General features: G+C 31.5%; 1 protein-coding gene across 1 annotated transcript in view; it reads right to left on the reverse strand.

The window, feature by feature from the left end:
* LOC135951620 (uncharacterized) overlaps positions 1-15,398 on the reverse strand; it is a 58,235-nt gene that overhangs the window by 10,097 nt on the left and 32,740 nt on the right. The window lies entirely within an intron of this gene.

Here is a 15,398-nt window from a genome sequence, read left to right on the forward strand (position 1 = left end):
GTTTTGTTACTTGTACGTAATCTTCCCTTTTCATAAATTTATTAAAAGGATTTTCAATTTAGCAATATTGAAATTTATTTATTTAATCTATGCAATATAAAACTAAAAAATGCTAAACTCACAGAAAAATACAACAAACTCATAAAAATATTTGGATGGAACTTTGAAATTTTTAAGCAACATACATATTAGGAAGTCATTTTATAAATCGAATGGTTTTGAAACTTTAAATCTACATATATTTTAGAATATGTTGGTAAATAGATACCAATTGTTTTTAAATATCAAGCACGACAGTACAATTAAAGATTTAAGGCGTCTTTGGAAAAAGTACGTATAATATAATTTAAGTAAATGTTTATAGTCAATCGTTTTTGGGAATTTAATATTGAATCTAGTCTTGAATTCTAGTAATGTTGAATTTTCAGAATCACTTTCTGAGTCGATAAAACTATGTCCGTACGTCCGTCTGGATGGCTGGTTGTCAATATGAACCTTGTGCTCAAAGTACAGGTCACAATTTTGAAGATATTTCATCCAAATTTGGCTATTGTAACTGGCTGAAATCGGTATATTATTTCACCTAACCCCCATACAATTGTCCTCTCGAAATAGGACTTTACTAAGTCATTAATATAGACAATATAATATCCAGTAATAGGTATTTCTAAGGGCTTTGCAACGGTGTATATAAGTAAACCTTCAATGGGTCAAAATCGGGAAAAATATGTTTTACCCCAATTTTTTTTTTCCCTGGGCTATGAAAAATGGGCTTTGTTTAAATCCACAAAAATCAAAATGCCTGCTAATCCATAATAAAACATTGAAGCCAAACATTGAAAATGACATATGAATCAATAACGAAAAAATTGCGATTGTTCAATCAGCTAAAAACCTTGGACTAGTATTTAATAATAATCTCTCCTGGTCTAACCACATCCAACCACTCGTTTCCCAAACGTATTTAAAGCTAAGAACACTTTGGATAACTCAATTCTATACACCGTTAAGAATAAGAATTCTAATTGCATAGACATACCTGATTCCAGGACTTATATATGGGTGTGAACTATTTGCGAACTGTGATTCAGTGAGCAAAACAAAACTCAACGTCCTGTATAATAACATAACCAGATATGTTTACGGATTGAGACAACGTGACCATGTTTCCTCTTTCTCAAAATTACTTTTTGGTGTATCCTTTGATAACTTACTTAAAATAAGAGTTCTCATATTTTTGCATAAAATCATATACACTGAACAACCTGAATATCTTTTCCGTCTTCTACGATTTGGAAGGTCACCCAGGGGAAAGAATATTATCATACCCCATCATCGTAAGCTAGTGTCCGAATGGCAGTTCCTTATAAATGCTACTCGTCTTTGGAATACTCTTCCACATGTCCAACAAATAAACAGCAACGCGATGCATTTTAGGAAATTTTTGTATACTTTTTTTTGTAACTAATTGTTTTTATTTAATTAATTATTTTAAAATTTAAATTGTTCTCACTCCACTTAATGTTAATGTTAAGTTTTTCTTTTTTTTATAACATCCAAATCCACATACAAATTCCTGTACTATAATTATAAGACTTGTCTTGCTGTATAGGAAACCAATAAATAAATAAATAAAAAAAAAAAAATAAAAAAATATTTTTTTTTAAATTAAAAAAAAAAAATTTCGCTAAAAAATTAAAAAAAAATGTTTTTTAAAAAATTGTATTTTAAAGGATATGATTCGGAATATAGCTCTCTTACTTGTTTACTAACAATTGTTGTCCATTTTGGAATCCCAGCTGTGGGATTTAGAGGTTAAATTGGGAAGGTCATAAGAAAGCCTTTATGATTGGGAGTATGACTTAAAAATGCAGATTTTTTTAATGTTTTAACTTCTAGATTGAAACGTTTGTACAATATAAAATTATTAAATGTATTGGCCGTTGTAAACCATTACATTTCCCCACCTTTATGGCAATGACGAGCCAAAACAACTCCTAATCTTTTGAGGCCAAGAACGAATCAAGGCAATATCATTGGATACTCTGTTCCAAAGTAAAGAGAGAGCATTTTGCATCGAACGAGACAAACAGTAGTCGGACGGGTCACGGTCTGAACTATAAAGCGAGTGAGGCAAAACTTCTCAACCACTTCATTCAAAATACCTTTTAACAGGTATTGCAACATGTGACCAGATACGGTTTCATATCTGGCCGCATATTCTGGTCGTTTTTCGGCCAATGCATCAGTACACAGAGAAAACAGATTCGTGATAGCAACCGAATTTGTTGCTAATCGAATGATTCTATCTTAGTGACCGTATATTATAGTTGTGGCTACAATATTTTGGAATGCGTAACTAAAGTTTGGTTGCCTCAACTGAAATTCTTCTTTATCAACTGACTTTCTGTTGTTAGAACTGAAAAATGCTATGTGTGCAACCGAATCATTCGATTGGCAACAAATTCGTTTGCTATCACGAATCTGTTTTCTCTGTGTAGCATTGGGTACAGGTTCACTATGATGGTCTCGTCAGATTTTAGCAGCTCATAATAAATGGATTTGGTACTACCAAATACAGAGCATTACCTTAGCGCCATGAATAATTGGCTTTGGTGTCGATTCGGCTTGTTGGCCGGGCTTCATATACGATCTCTTATTCTTCGGGTTTCGTAATGGATCCATTATTCATCGCATGCAATGATTCGGTGTATTTCAGACATACAAAACCGTATTTCAAGGTCTCTCAGCTTCAATTCATATAGAACCCAATTTCCCTGCTTTTGGATGAATCTTTGCAAGCTCTTGTTGAGTTTTACAACAATCTCCATGAAGTAATGTCTACAATTCTTGGTTTTGAAACTTTTTTGACTGGCCTGAGTGATCGTTGTCTTCCGTGTCAAAATCACCACAAACATCTTAACCGCACAAACCATCTCTCGCCCGTTGAAAACCGATGAAATGCCATAAACTTCGGTGTGCTTCTGGGCACTTTTTATACCCTACACCACCATAGTGGGGAGGGTATTATGCGTTTGTGCAGATGTTTGTAACGCCCAAAAATATTAGTCTAACACCCACCTTAAAGTATACCGATCGACTTAGAATCACTTTCTGAGTCGATTAAGCGATGTCCGTCCGTCCGTCTGGTTGGCTGGCTGTCCATGTAAACCTTGTGCGCAGAGTACAGGTCGCAATTTTGAAGATATTTCGATGAAATTTGATACATATTATTTTTTCGGCTCAAGGACCAAGCCTATTGAAACTGGCTGAAATCGGTCCATTATTTCACCTAGCCCCCATACAAATGTCCTCCCGAAATTGGACTTTATCGGTCATAAATGTTTAATTTATATATGTATCTCCACAAATTCCGCTCCAAATAAGGTTTATATACACAGAATTCATGTCACCAAATTTTGTTACGATCGGTCCATAATTAGTCATAGCTCCCATATAGACCCGCTTCCGAAAATCACTTTAACGTGCATAAATCGCTTAAAAATTTTGGTAAACACACAAAATTCAACGTAGTTAACTTTAATATAGACATAAATCTCGCGACCTAATTTCATGGTGATCGGTCCATAATTGGTCATAGCCCCCATATAACCCCACTTCCGAAAACCACTCAAAAATATAAATTATTGAAATTTTAAAAGAAAAATTGTTTTGCTCTTTTACTTAGTGTAGGGTATTATATGGTCGGGCCTGACCGACCATACTTTCTTACTTGTTTTGAAATTAAAGAAGTAAAGCAAAACTTCCCGCATATGACGCTTTGTTGGTACAAAATTCGACATTTTCAAGGAAAAAAAACTTTGTTGTTTACATTATAATATTCAATAAGTAAGTGCGAATAAATCACAGATATGTACCCTTCAAAATGTTATATAAGTTATTAAAAACAAAAACCGGGTTCAAAAGATACGCCATCAATGGTTTGTTTGGTATTGAAAATGAGCAATATCACTCCATGATTTCATCTTGCCCCCACACAAATATCCCCCCGAAATACTATTTGAGCTGACAAAAATATGTTGATTATGCGGCAATCCTAATAAAATTTTGCAGAAATTAGTTCTAAGTGCTCTGAAATTATTTGTTAAGTATGGCGAAAATCGGGCAACATTTCTCCCTAGTCTCCATACAAGATCCCCCTGAGAAAATAACTTGAACATTCGTAATTGTTTTATATATTATTGGCGAAAAAAGTCAAATATTATCCAAGTTTATTGTCTGTTTCAGTAAATGCAAATGAAAATTTTCTTTCTTAGTTTACAATATTGAAAACAACAAATAAATTTTAAATATTTTTGTTGTTTTCAAAATAAAATAAGAAATTCATTGAAACATGCAATTAATGTTCTTCTTCATTTGAATAGTCTATGATTTTCTAAGTATTTATGAACTTGCAACAGCTGTTGGACAAAATAAAAAAAAAACACATTAAATTATAGTCAACAGTCATACCGAATTTCTAAGTGCTGTTTGCAAACTTCCGTGTTAAACATTTCAAACTGAACGTAGTATTAGAAACTCTATCTATCTATCTTTCTACAGTTCTTTCTTTTTTGTTGGAAAACAATTCCTAACTACATTCTTTTTTTTTGTTCTCTTACTAACAAAAGTTTATCAACATTAATTAGCTTTAGGATAAAATAGTTTATTGCAGTATACTATACTACAATCGTAAAGAAAAACAAAATTCCGATTATTACAAACGGAATACTTCAAAAACCAAGAATGTTGTTTAACAAAAAACACTGAATGACCATTGAAATCAGAACTCTGCTACGTGACTTTGCTTTCATCAATCGAATATTATTGATTCATGTTGAAAAAAAAAACGCAAAACGTTTCATCTTAACAACATCACTAAACTAAGTACTTCCTAAAGACAGTCTTTGTCTGTTTTATTTTCTATATCTAACATCTGTATGATGTCACTTCTTGTTAATAAAAAAAAACAAAAAGGGCGACAAATAGGTCAAAGTAATTTTCAAAAAAAAAAAAATCTTTTTAACTATTAAGCTCTATTGTTTTTGTTTTTATCTATTACAGACATTTTGCTATGAGTGTAGTAGCATAGACTAGAGTAGAGTAGTGCTTTTTTATCATTATACTACACATGTTCAACCTCATACTCAATTAAAAATTCAGTTTGAATAATAAATTGGTTTTTTACTACTTACATGAATGAGAGAAGACAAACAATCAAATCGTTGAACACATACATACAAACAAACACACACACACATAGAAATAGGCAGTCAGACGGACACGCAAACAAACAACCAAACAAACAACTACATATTCGATTTTTATCTACTGTCCTAGAAAATTACAACTCATCACTCTCTGCATCATCCAACAGCGATGAATGAATGACTGGCTGGCTGGCTGACTGACTAACTGACTGACACACATATAGTACATGTGAACTCTCACACACATGCATTTACATGTGTGTTTGTGTTTGTGAGTTTGTGTAAAAAATAAAAACAATAACAACTCACTGGTACACTGACTGGCATACTGGTTGTTATCTATATTTCCTAGACATCATTGTACTTCCGTTTTCAGTTTCCCTTCCATTCAGACACTGTATGTAAAGTGCATAAACAATATTGTTTAAAATATTGTGAATGTTAACAACAACATCAGCAACATCAACAACATCTACTGCAACAACAACAATAACATAAATAAATAATTCCTACAACATAAAAATACACACAACAACACAATATATTTTTATATTTTTTCAATTTTCTATTTTATTTTTTTTACTCTTTTATTCTGGCACGAATCTGTAACACCACTACAAACTTACTTTAGGACAATTCCTACCAACCCACATACACACACACACACACATCTCTATACATATAACGTATTTTCATTCACACATACGCTACACTGTTAAATACAATCACAGCCAAACCAACACTTATACAGGCATACTACATTCAAATAACCATTTTCTCCATTGTTTAAATAACAACAATTTGTTTAATTTGTCATCTCCTTCAATTTACAAAAATATCCCATAACGGGGTAAAAATACACAGATACGAGGATACGTTTTAAAATACTTTAAAAATTAGTTTTTCTAGTACACAAGATTCCGTAATACGTTTTGCATCCAAATATGTTTTCACAGATCTTGCAAAAATGCAGGACCGAGTAGTAGTTTGATATAGTTCAACCATGCAGGATTTTAATTAGCGTGTCATTGGAGATCATGGGCTCATGCGATTTGGGTCTTTATTGGAATGAATGTTTAGAAGTAACGAATTCTCAAATATTTTGATTCCTCCCTATAACCCATACAATGGTTCCAAACTTTAATATAGATTTGGACGTAATTTTATATCGCCTTGAAATTGCTGCAAGAGTAGCTCCCAATGATTTTGCAAGCTTCTGTTGAGTTTGACTACAAACTTCATGGAGTAATCTCAACTATTCCTTGCCTTCAAACTTTGTTGCTGACCTGGACGATCTTTGTCTTCCGTATCAAAATCACGACTTCTGAGTAGAACAAACCATCTGTCGAATCTTGAATCCGATGGAACACATTCACCATAAGCTTTCGTTGGAAATCGGTATGCTTCAGTGGCACTTCTTTTCCAATTAAAAAAGTAGAACTGAACTAGAACTGAACTAGAACTGAACTAGAACTGAACTAGAACTGAACTAGAACTGAACTAGAACTGAACTAGAACTGAACTAGAACTGAACTAGAACTGAACTAGAACTGAACTAGAACTGAACTAGAACTGAACTAGAACTGAACTAGAACTGAACTAGAACTGAACTAGAACTGAACTAGAACTGAACTAGAACTGAACTAGAACTGAACTAGAACTGAACTAGAACTGAACTAGAACTGAACTAGAACTGAACTAGAACTGAACTAGAACTGAACTAGAACTGAACTAGAACTGAACTAGAACTGAACTAGAACTGAACTAGAACTGAACTAGAACTGAACTGAACTAGAACTGAACTAGAACTGAACTAGAACTGAACTAGAACTGAACTAGAACTGAACTAGAACTGAACTAGAACTGAACTAGAACTGAACTAGAACTGAACTAGAACTGAACTAGAACTGAACTAGAACTGAACTAGAACTGAACTAGAACTGAACTAGAACTGAACTAGAACTGAACTAGAACTGGACTAGAACTGAACTAGAAGATCAAATTTTTTCAATATTCTCAACACCATATTCAAAAAAAATTTAAATTTAAACAATTTGTTAAAGCAATATTTCCATAAAAAATTTGATTTCTTTTTGTTTTTTCTTCTTGGACCAGCACTCAGGTCCATGCAAAGAATTATGTTGGAACTAGGAAAATAGGACATTCAATTTGAACTTTCCGACTTTGAAAATGATAGGGAAGACTTCAGCCGTAAGTTTCTTTCACATACAGATAGTACGGCTAAAGTATATTGTGCGGTTCACTGGCCAGTCGACCACAAAGGGATGTGTTCTGGATAAAAAGAACGTGTATTACGTAAAAATCTGTGGGTATCAGGAACAAGTTCCCTAATTTCATCAGAACACATTCCATTATAGTGCACATAGAACAGTGAAACAGCCCACATTGCGTTGATGCTCCAGCGAATCAATAGAGTTGGATACCCTAATTCGCCCTCTCCTATATGCAGACGAGAAGCTCCAAAATAACTTTGAAGCACCGAACTTTGAAATAGCTACCGGAGTTGTTTTCCATATTCGGTCAGATATAGGTGGGGTGTAGAGATCAGATGGAGTGAAGTAATTCCTACACCGTTTCAGAAAACCGAGACACTTGAATGATTCTTGGTAAATATGTTTAGACCAGGGGACATCACATTGTTTTTCCATGCTCAGAACATCAAGAGCATCCGATTCCACAATTTTTACACCATTCATAAATAAGGATGAAGCAACATAGTCTACATATGCAATATCGAGTCTTGCGAGCGTTGAAAGCTACCTTATTCGCACGACTCCATTCAGATATTTTTTTGCCCCAGTCTCCGACAGTCTTGGTCTATAACTGAATGTCATCTGCAAAAGAATAGATACGTTTGACGTAGAAGGTTGTTTAGAAAAATTAGATATAGAGTAGGAGAAAGAACGGAGCCTTCTGGTACTAGAAGTCCAAGGGGTTTTATGTTCCACATATCTGAGAGGATTTCAAATATCTTATGGGATATCCTTCATATATACAAAATAACAACAATAAAAATATGCTAAGACTTGCATTATTCAGTCTATAAATGTATGTTTGTGTGTACAAATGGGAACAAAATCGGAGCATCATACACTTCATAAAAACACTCACACACACACACTCTTACACCTACATATCCATACACCACAAATACAAACATACAATCATTCATTCCCACATCGACACACACAGACACAAACAAGTGACACATACAGACAAATTTTTCAAACAATACCAATCTATTTTATAGTTGGTAGCTGTTGGAGTAAGGATTTTTTCAGTTTGTTTTTTGGGACAACAACTAAAAGGAAAACCCCTTTCTGCGATAGCAAATGAATAAAGACCGTAGTTGCCAGTGAGTGAGTGGTACGTTGGCTGTTAAGGTGGCTTGAATTGAAACAGGACACACAGAGAAAGACAGCCACAAATACACAAAGTACAAGGACTTATAAACGAGCTGGGTTCCAAGTGTTTCAGAGACGGACACAATCACACAAGTATCATTCGTTTAACCATAAAATGTTTCAATCTCTGTACACATTTGTGAATGTCTGTCTGTGCAACAAATTTTATAATTGTGGAAAATAGAAATAGTAGAAGCAGTAGCTATATTGTAGCAAAACCGTCAACTGAGCAAAACAATTATTGTCAGAATTAACAAATAATAATACTGAATTTGCTTATTTTGCTTCATTTGCGAGTATCAGCCATTTCAACTCGTCCTTTTGATTTTTCTCTCCTCCGTGTAGAACTTAATCCGCATGACAAATATTTAAAAGCTGAAGTAATAATTTTTATTTGCAATCATTTATTTATATTTATTTTATATACGAAACCCAGTGCATTTACTTACACAGATAGATACTCACATACATTTACACATACATAGTTACTTGTACATGTGCATTTGTCTGGCTGTGTGAGTGTTTATATTTCGAGTGCTAAATCCCCAATAAAATTGGACTTTATTTTTCAATTGAATGGCTGTCGGATTTCTTTTCTTTTTTTTTAAAAAAACATAAAATTACATGGGTACAGTGAAATCTACAAGAGAAGGAAGATTTATATAAAAAACATTTGTCTACTTTTAGGTAAAAATGCACAAAATTGTAAGAATTTGTTGAGTTATTGAAAGATATGACTGTTTTACCTTGGGATTGGCCAGAATGCAATAAATGCATGTTCTTTTTGGATACTTTTGGATAGTATTAATTCAATTCAAAAACTATTATAGCAAAGTAGATCGTCATATTCATTGCATATCCAATACAGTGTATTTTTGATGCTTCTGCAAATTCCAAATCGATTAAGATATTAAATTCATCTTATTGCAAAGTCTGACAGGGATGCAATTTGGTTACTATTTAAATACAATAAACGCATAAAAGTTATTGACCAGCAGATTTATATACGAGGGTTAAATATTGTTATAGTAGAAACGAAATTTTAAATTTCACAAATTTATTACAATCGATTGATACAGGTGTTCCATAAGAATTATATTAAATTTCACACTTAAATATAACATGACATTAGGGTTTTTAATTTCCCGACCTTTTTTGATTCCCGGGAATCGGGACATTTTTTTCTACATTCCGGTATACCCGGCTATTCCCGAAATATATAATGATACTGTAAATTGGGAATATCATAGCCAAATTTCATATAAAAACTTAGTGTTATAATTATTAAATATCAGAGCTTCTAAATAATTAATAAAATTTGAGCTTAATTCACTAAAATCTTAATCCGTAATTAAAAAATGTCAGGCTTTCGTTCATAAATCCGTTCCTAATATTTAGTTTTTTAGATTCATTCCAAAGCCTTTGTTTAAACTGAATTAATTTTAAAGATAATTAATAACAGAATTTATTCAAATTTGAATGATTAAATTTTTGTTAAATCAAATCATTTACAAAATTAAATGAAAAAATTTTCTTATAAATTTTTGAAGCTATTTTGTTATGGATTTGAAGAAGAAATTTAAAGAAATTAGAATGATTCAATATGAAATAAATTCTATAAATAATGAATTCTCTTTTTAAATTTTCATACGAAAAAGCCCAAATAAATAATAATAATAAACGGTTTATTATTGCCAAGATATAAGCAAAAAACTGTAAACAACTTTTCACTTTTTTTTGGTGAAAAAAAAACAGAGTTCTAACTTGTTTTCTATTTATTTTCGTCAGTTTTTAATTCTCGGGATTCACGACTAAAAATCCCGGGAATCGGGTAGTGAAAAATTGGCAAAATTCCCGTTAAATTTGTACCGGGAATTCCCGGGATAAAAACCCTATATGACATCTCAATTATTCTAAGAGATGAGGGAGGGGAAATCATTTGAATTTTAATACTTAATACAATATTGCTGCTTTCCAGTCATTCCACGGGCAGTGGTAAATAATACATATTGATTAATAAATATATTAGTAATAGCGAGAAGTAAAAATAAGTTGAACAATGTGATTTCTCCATTATTTTTTTTAACAAAAACAAACGAAGCTTTTTGATTGTCTGTAAACACATCCGGAGTCTCTGGCGGAAATCGAACCCACAACCCTCACTATCGACTAGTCTATCGGGGCACCACGAGTTGCTGAATCCATGTCCGTCTTCTACCTCGATTTTTGACCTATTTATACCCTACACCAATATAGTGGTAGTAACGCCCAAAAATATTAGTCTAACAGCCACCTTAAAGTATACCGATCAACTTAGAATCGCTTTCTGAGTCGATTAAACGATGTCCGTCCGTCTGACTGGCTGGCTGGTCGGCTGGCTGGCTGTCCATGTAAACCTTGTGCGCAGAGTACAGGTTGCAATTTTGAAGATATTTCGATCAAATTTGGTACATATTATTTTTTCGACCCTAGGACCAAGCCTATTATAACTGGCTGAAATCGGTCCATTATTTCACCTAGCCCCCATATAAATGTCCTTCCGAAATTGGACTTTATCGGTCATAAATGTTTAATTTATATATATATCTCCACAAATTCCGCTCCAAATATATACAAAATTCATGTCACCATATTTTGTTACGAACGGTCCATAATTAGTCTTAGCTCCCATATAGACCCGCATCCGAAAATCACTTTAACGTGCATAAATCGCTTAAAAATGTTGGTATACTCACAAAATTCAACATAGTAAACTTTCATATAGACATAAATCACATGACCTAATTTCATGGTGATCGGTCCATAATTGGTCATAGCTCCCATATAAGGCCCACTTCCGAAAATCACTCAAAAATATAAATTATTGAAATTTTAAAAGAAAAATGTTTTTACTTAGTGTAGGGTATTATATGGTCGGGCTTGACCGACCATACTTTCTTACTTGTTTTTATATATATCTGTATTACTAAGTCATAAATGGGAAAAATATCAAAATCGGAAAAATGTTTTTTAACACGTGTTTTTATACCAAAACAAATGTTTTTCCATAAAATTTGTTTCAATAATAAAATTAAAAAATATTTTACCAAAAAATATTTTCAATCTTTATCTGATAGTATACTTTTTTTCCAAACTGGACTATAAGTAGAAATATTACTTTTTCTAAAAAGTAGTAAAAATATTTCTTTTTTAACAAAAGTATTAGAAATACTACTTCTTTAAAAAAGCAATTGAAATACTACTTTTTTGGAAAAAGTAGTAGAAATACTACTTTTTTGGTGAATATAGTAGAAATACTACTTTTTAAAAATGAAAAAAAATACTTTTATAAAAAGTAATATAAATACATATTTCTACTACTAGTACTTAGTATTTCTACTACTTTTTTCCACAAAAAAAAATAGTATTTGTACTACTTTTTTTCCAAAAAGTATTTCTACAACTTTTTTTATGCATTTCAACTACTTTTTAAAAAAGTAGTATTTCTACTACTTTTAAAAAAAAAGAAGAGAATTTAGTGGAAATACTACTTTTTAAAAATGGAAAAAAAGTAATAGAAATAAATATTTCTACTACTACTACTTACTATTTCTACTACTTTTTTCCAAAAAAGTGGTATTTCTACTACTTTTTTCCAAAAAAGTAGTATTTCTACTACTTTTTAAAAAAATAGTGTTTCTACTACTTTTTAATAAAGTAGCATTTCTACTACTTTTTAATAAAGTAGTATTTCTACTACTGTCTTTATTTTTAAAAAAGTGGTATTTCCCGGGAATGAAAAGATTTTATAATTTCATCCCGGGAAAGGAAAAAGTCTGGGAAATTAGGAACCCTAGTAGTGTAGTCTTTTCAAAACGTGATATACTACTATAATTTTGACATCATTGTTTGCTAAACCGATAAATGGTCAATAAATGACAATGATCGCTAGAAAGCGCTAAAAATTAAGAATGATTGTTTAATGCAAATATTTAGGAGATAAATCATTCGGTCTTGAAAAATGTCATCAAAAATAGCTTTTTCACAAAAAATACATCTTTTCCCAAATATTTCCTTTTTCAAAAAAATAATTGCCCGGATTTTCGACACCCCAGACACAGGGAGTTACGACAACAAATGCAAACAGTAAGTTCAAGTCAACTTGATTGTTTACCGTTTATTAAATAATCATTGAAAGAAGTTTATAAAAGAGGTTATTTAATCAGAAACTTGCTTCAAGAACGAGGACTTAAACTTAAAACTTTGAATTGATAGAATTCTGCTTTACCTTAATTTACATTATTGAAATGTTACATACATTGTAGTAGATTATTTTATAGATTTTTTTTCCACCTACGATTTTAATTTAATCAGACAGTTTCATTGCCAATAACGTTAGTATTACGTTTTTTTTGTGTTTAATTTTTTTTTTTATTTTTTTGCCAATAACCTGTCAATGCATTATCTTTGAGAGCTTTTACCTTTTAATTTATTGTCATATTCGACATTCGAATTATAATGCTACTTGTAATTTTTTTTTTATGTTACATACACACCAACTAATGCTTACATATACTTTTATACATACATAGTTATACATATGTATGTATATCGGGTGATCCATTTAAAGGTTCTTTTAATATTAAATAAAATTTAATTGGAGTAATGTTGTCTTCCAAGTCTTATTGACGAAATAATCGAAAACTATCCTGAGGTTTGATATCACACACAATCAAGCTGGTCTAGCTTGGAAGCCAGAATTTCTCGTGTAATCCATGAGATACCGATAGACATACTGAAAATTGTGATCGAAGATAGGACTTTCCGAATGAACCACTTACAGCGTAGTCGCAGCCAACATTTGAGTGAAATTATCTTCAAGAAGTAAATATAAGAGATTGTTCTTTGGGGTCATTTTAAATGCTACAGGCTTCGCCCGGTAGCATTTACTAATGTTAGTTCTTCAAGTTTCTCCAACCCACGCACACCACCCTGTTCTTATTTATTTGCAAATAAAATATTCTTATTTGCAAATATACTGCATACTTTAGGGAGCTTTTTTATTACAGTTGACTGGACTCAGAAAAAAAAAGAATTTCCGAGTTTTACCCGGAATTTTTGAATTTTTTTTCTTTACAAACCATCTCCTGATAATTTCGAATCGAATAAAAAAAAATCAGTCAAATCGCTCCAGCCGTTCTCACGTGATGACATTACATACATGGACCATTTCATTTTTATATATATAGATTTAAAAAAAAACCATTAAATGCATCACCCTATAGAAAAAAATTAGAGAAAGATACGATTGCTTGTGTGTTGGTTGGTTTGATTTAAAAGCTCTTTTAAAATTCATAATGTTCTTAAACGAATAATAACTAAGTAAGCAATATGTAGTTGTAGCTGTAGTAGATGTAGTACCATGTAGTACTTGCTATTTAGTAAGTTATTACTACTTATGTTTACATGGAATGGTAATGGTAACCTAGCAAGCAATATGAATATGAAGCACAATTACAGATAGATTTTTGGCTTAAGGCCATATAAAAACCTCATAATTTCCTAATACTTTCTTAAATATTTGACAAAACAAATTAAACAGAGTAGCAAAATTAAATTTTTTAAAAGGGCTCCATGTGCAAAACATATTCTTTATGCATATGTATAATTAAAGAACGAAAATATGCTAAACATTTTTGAAAATATTTTTACAAAAAAATTTTTTTTAGCAGTTTTACCTCAAAAATATAAAATTTAACTGAATGTTATGCAATTTTTGGATTTAAAATCTACGGAAATTAGACTCTTAATTGAGTACCAATATTTAATATTTAATGATACTTGCAGGATTGTGTAAGGAATTGCTGATTTTTAAATTTTCAGCTTATTGCGATTAATATTTCTTTGGTCGTATGTAAAAACTCCACTTTTTGTGAAAATTGAGATAATCCCAAAAATAGAAATAGCGTTTCATTTACTATCACTCTGACATTTTGATCAAAATTTTGATATAGTTTCTCATTTAAAAGTTATCTTCATAGTTTCTTAAAAAACAGAAAAACATTCGGCTCATTTTTTATTTTGTATATAAGATTGAAAGTAAAAATTATTTTTGAAAAAACTAGGTAACTCCATTTTTTCGTAAAAAAAACGGGTAAATTAATCACAAATGATTACTAAAGTTGCCCTAATTCCGTAAAATATGAAAATAAATGGAAAAAAAAGTTTTTTTTGGGAAAACTAGGTAACTCCATTTTTCGAAAAACAAGGTAACTGATATTGGATTACTTAGTCAGTGATATACACAATATGGATATCTAATGATAGATATTTTAAAGACCTTTCTAAAGAACGCCATAGTATTATGTGTATGACCTAAAGAAGTGGTGATTTTGACACACCCAGACCAGCCAAAAAAGTTTGAAGACCAAGAATTGGAGTCATTACTCCATGAAGATTGTTATGAAACGCAACAAGAGCTTGAAAAATCACTCAAGCAGCAATTTCAAAAAGTTTGCGAGCAGCAGGATTCATCCAAAAGCAAGGAAATTGGGTATCATATGAAGCTAAGAAATAAAATATTTTTTAGTACTTTTAAACACAGCAAAGTGAAATAGCTACAAATATTAATCAAATATGTATTATAAAAATTCTAGAAAAAACTTAAATGTTGCTGCAACAAAAGAAATCTTTTAAATGTCTACACTTTTAAGTGAACACAATCAAAATTAAGTAAATAAATTCAAACAATATAAAAAATCAAAATGTTGCTGCAACATGTTGC

The sequence above is a fragment of the Calliphora vicina genome, chromosome 2 (genome assembly GCF_958450345.1).
Source record: "Calliphora vicina chromosome 2, idCalVici1.1, whole genome shotgun sequence".
Classification (NCBI taxonomy): Eukaryota; Metazoa; Arthropoda; class Insecta; order Diptera; family Calliphoridae; genus Calliphora; species Calliphora vicina.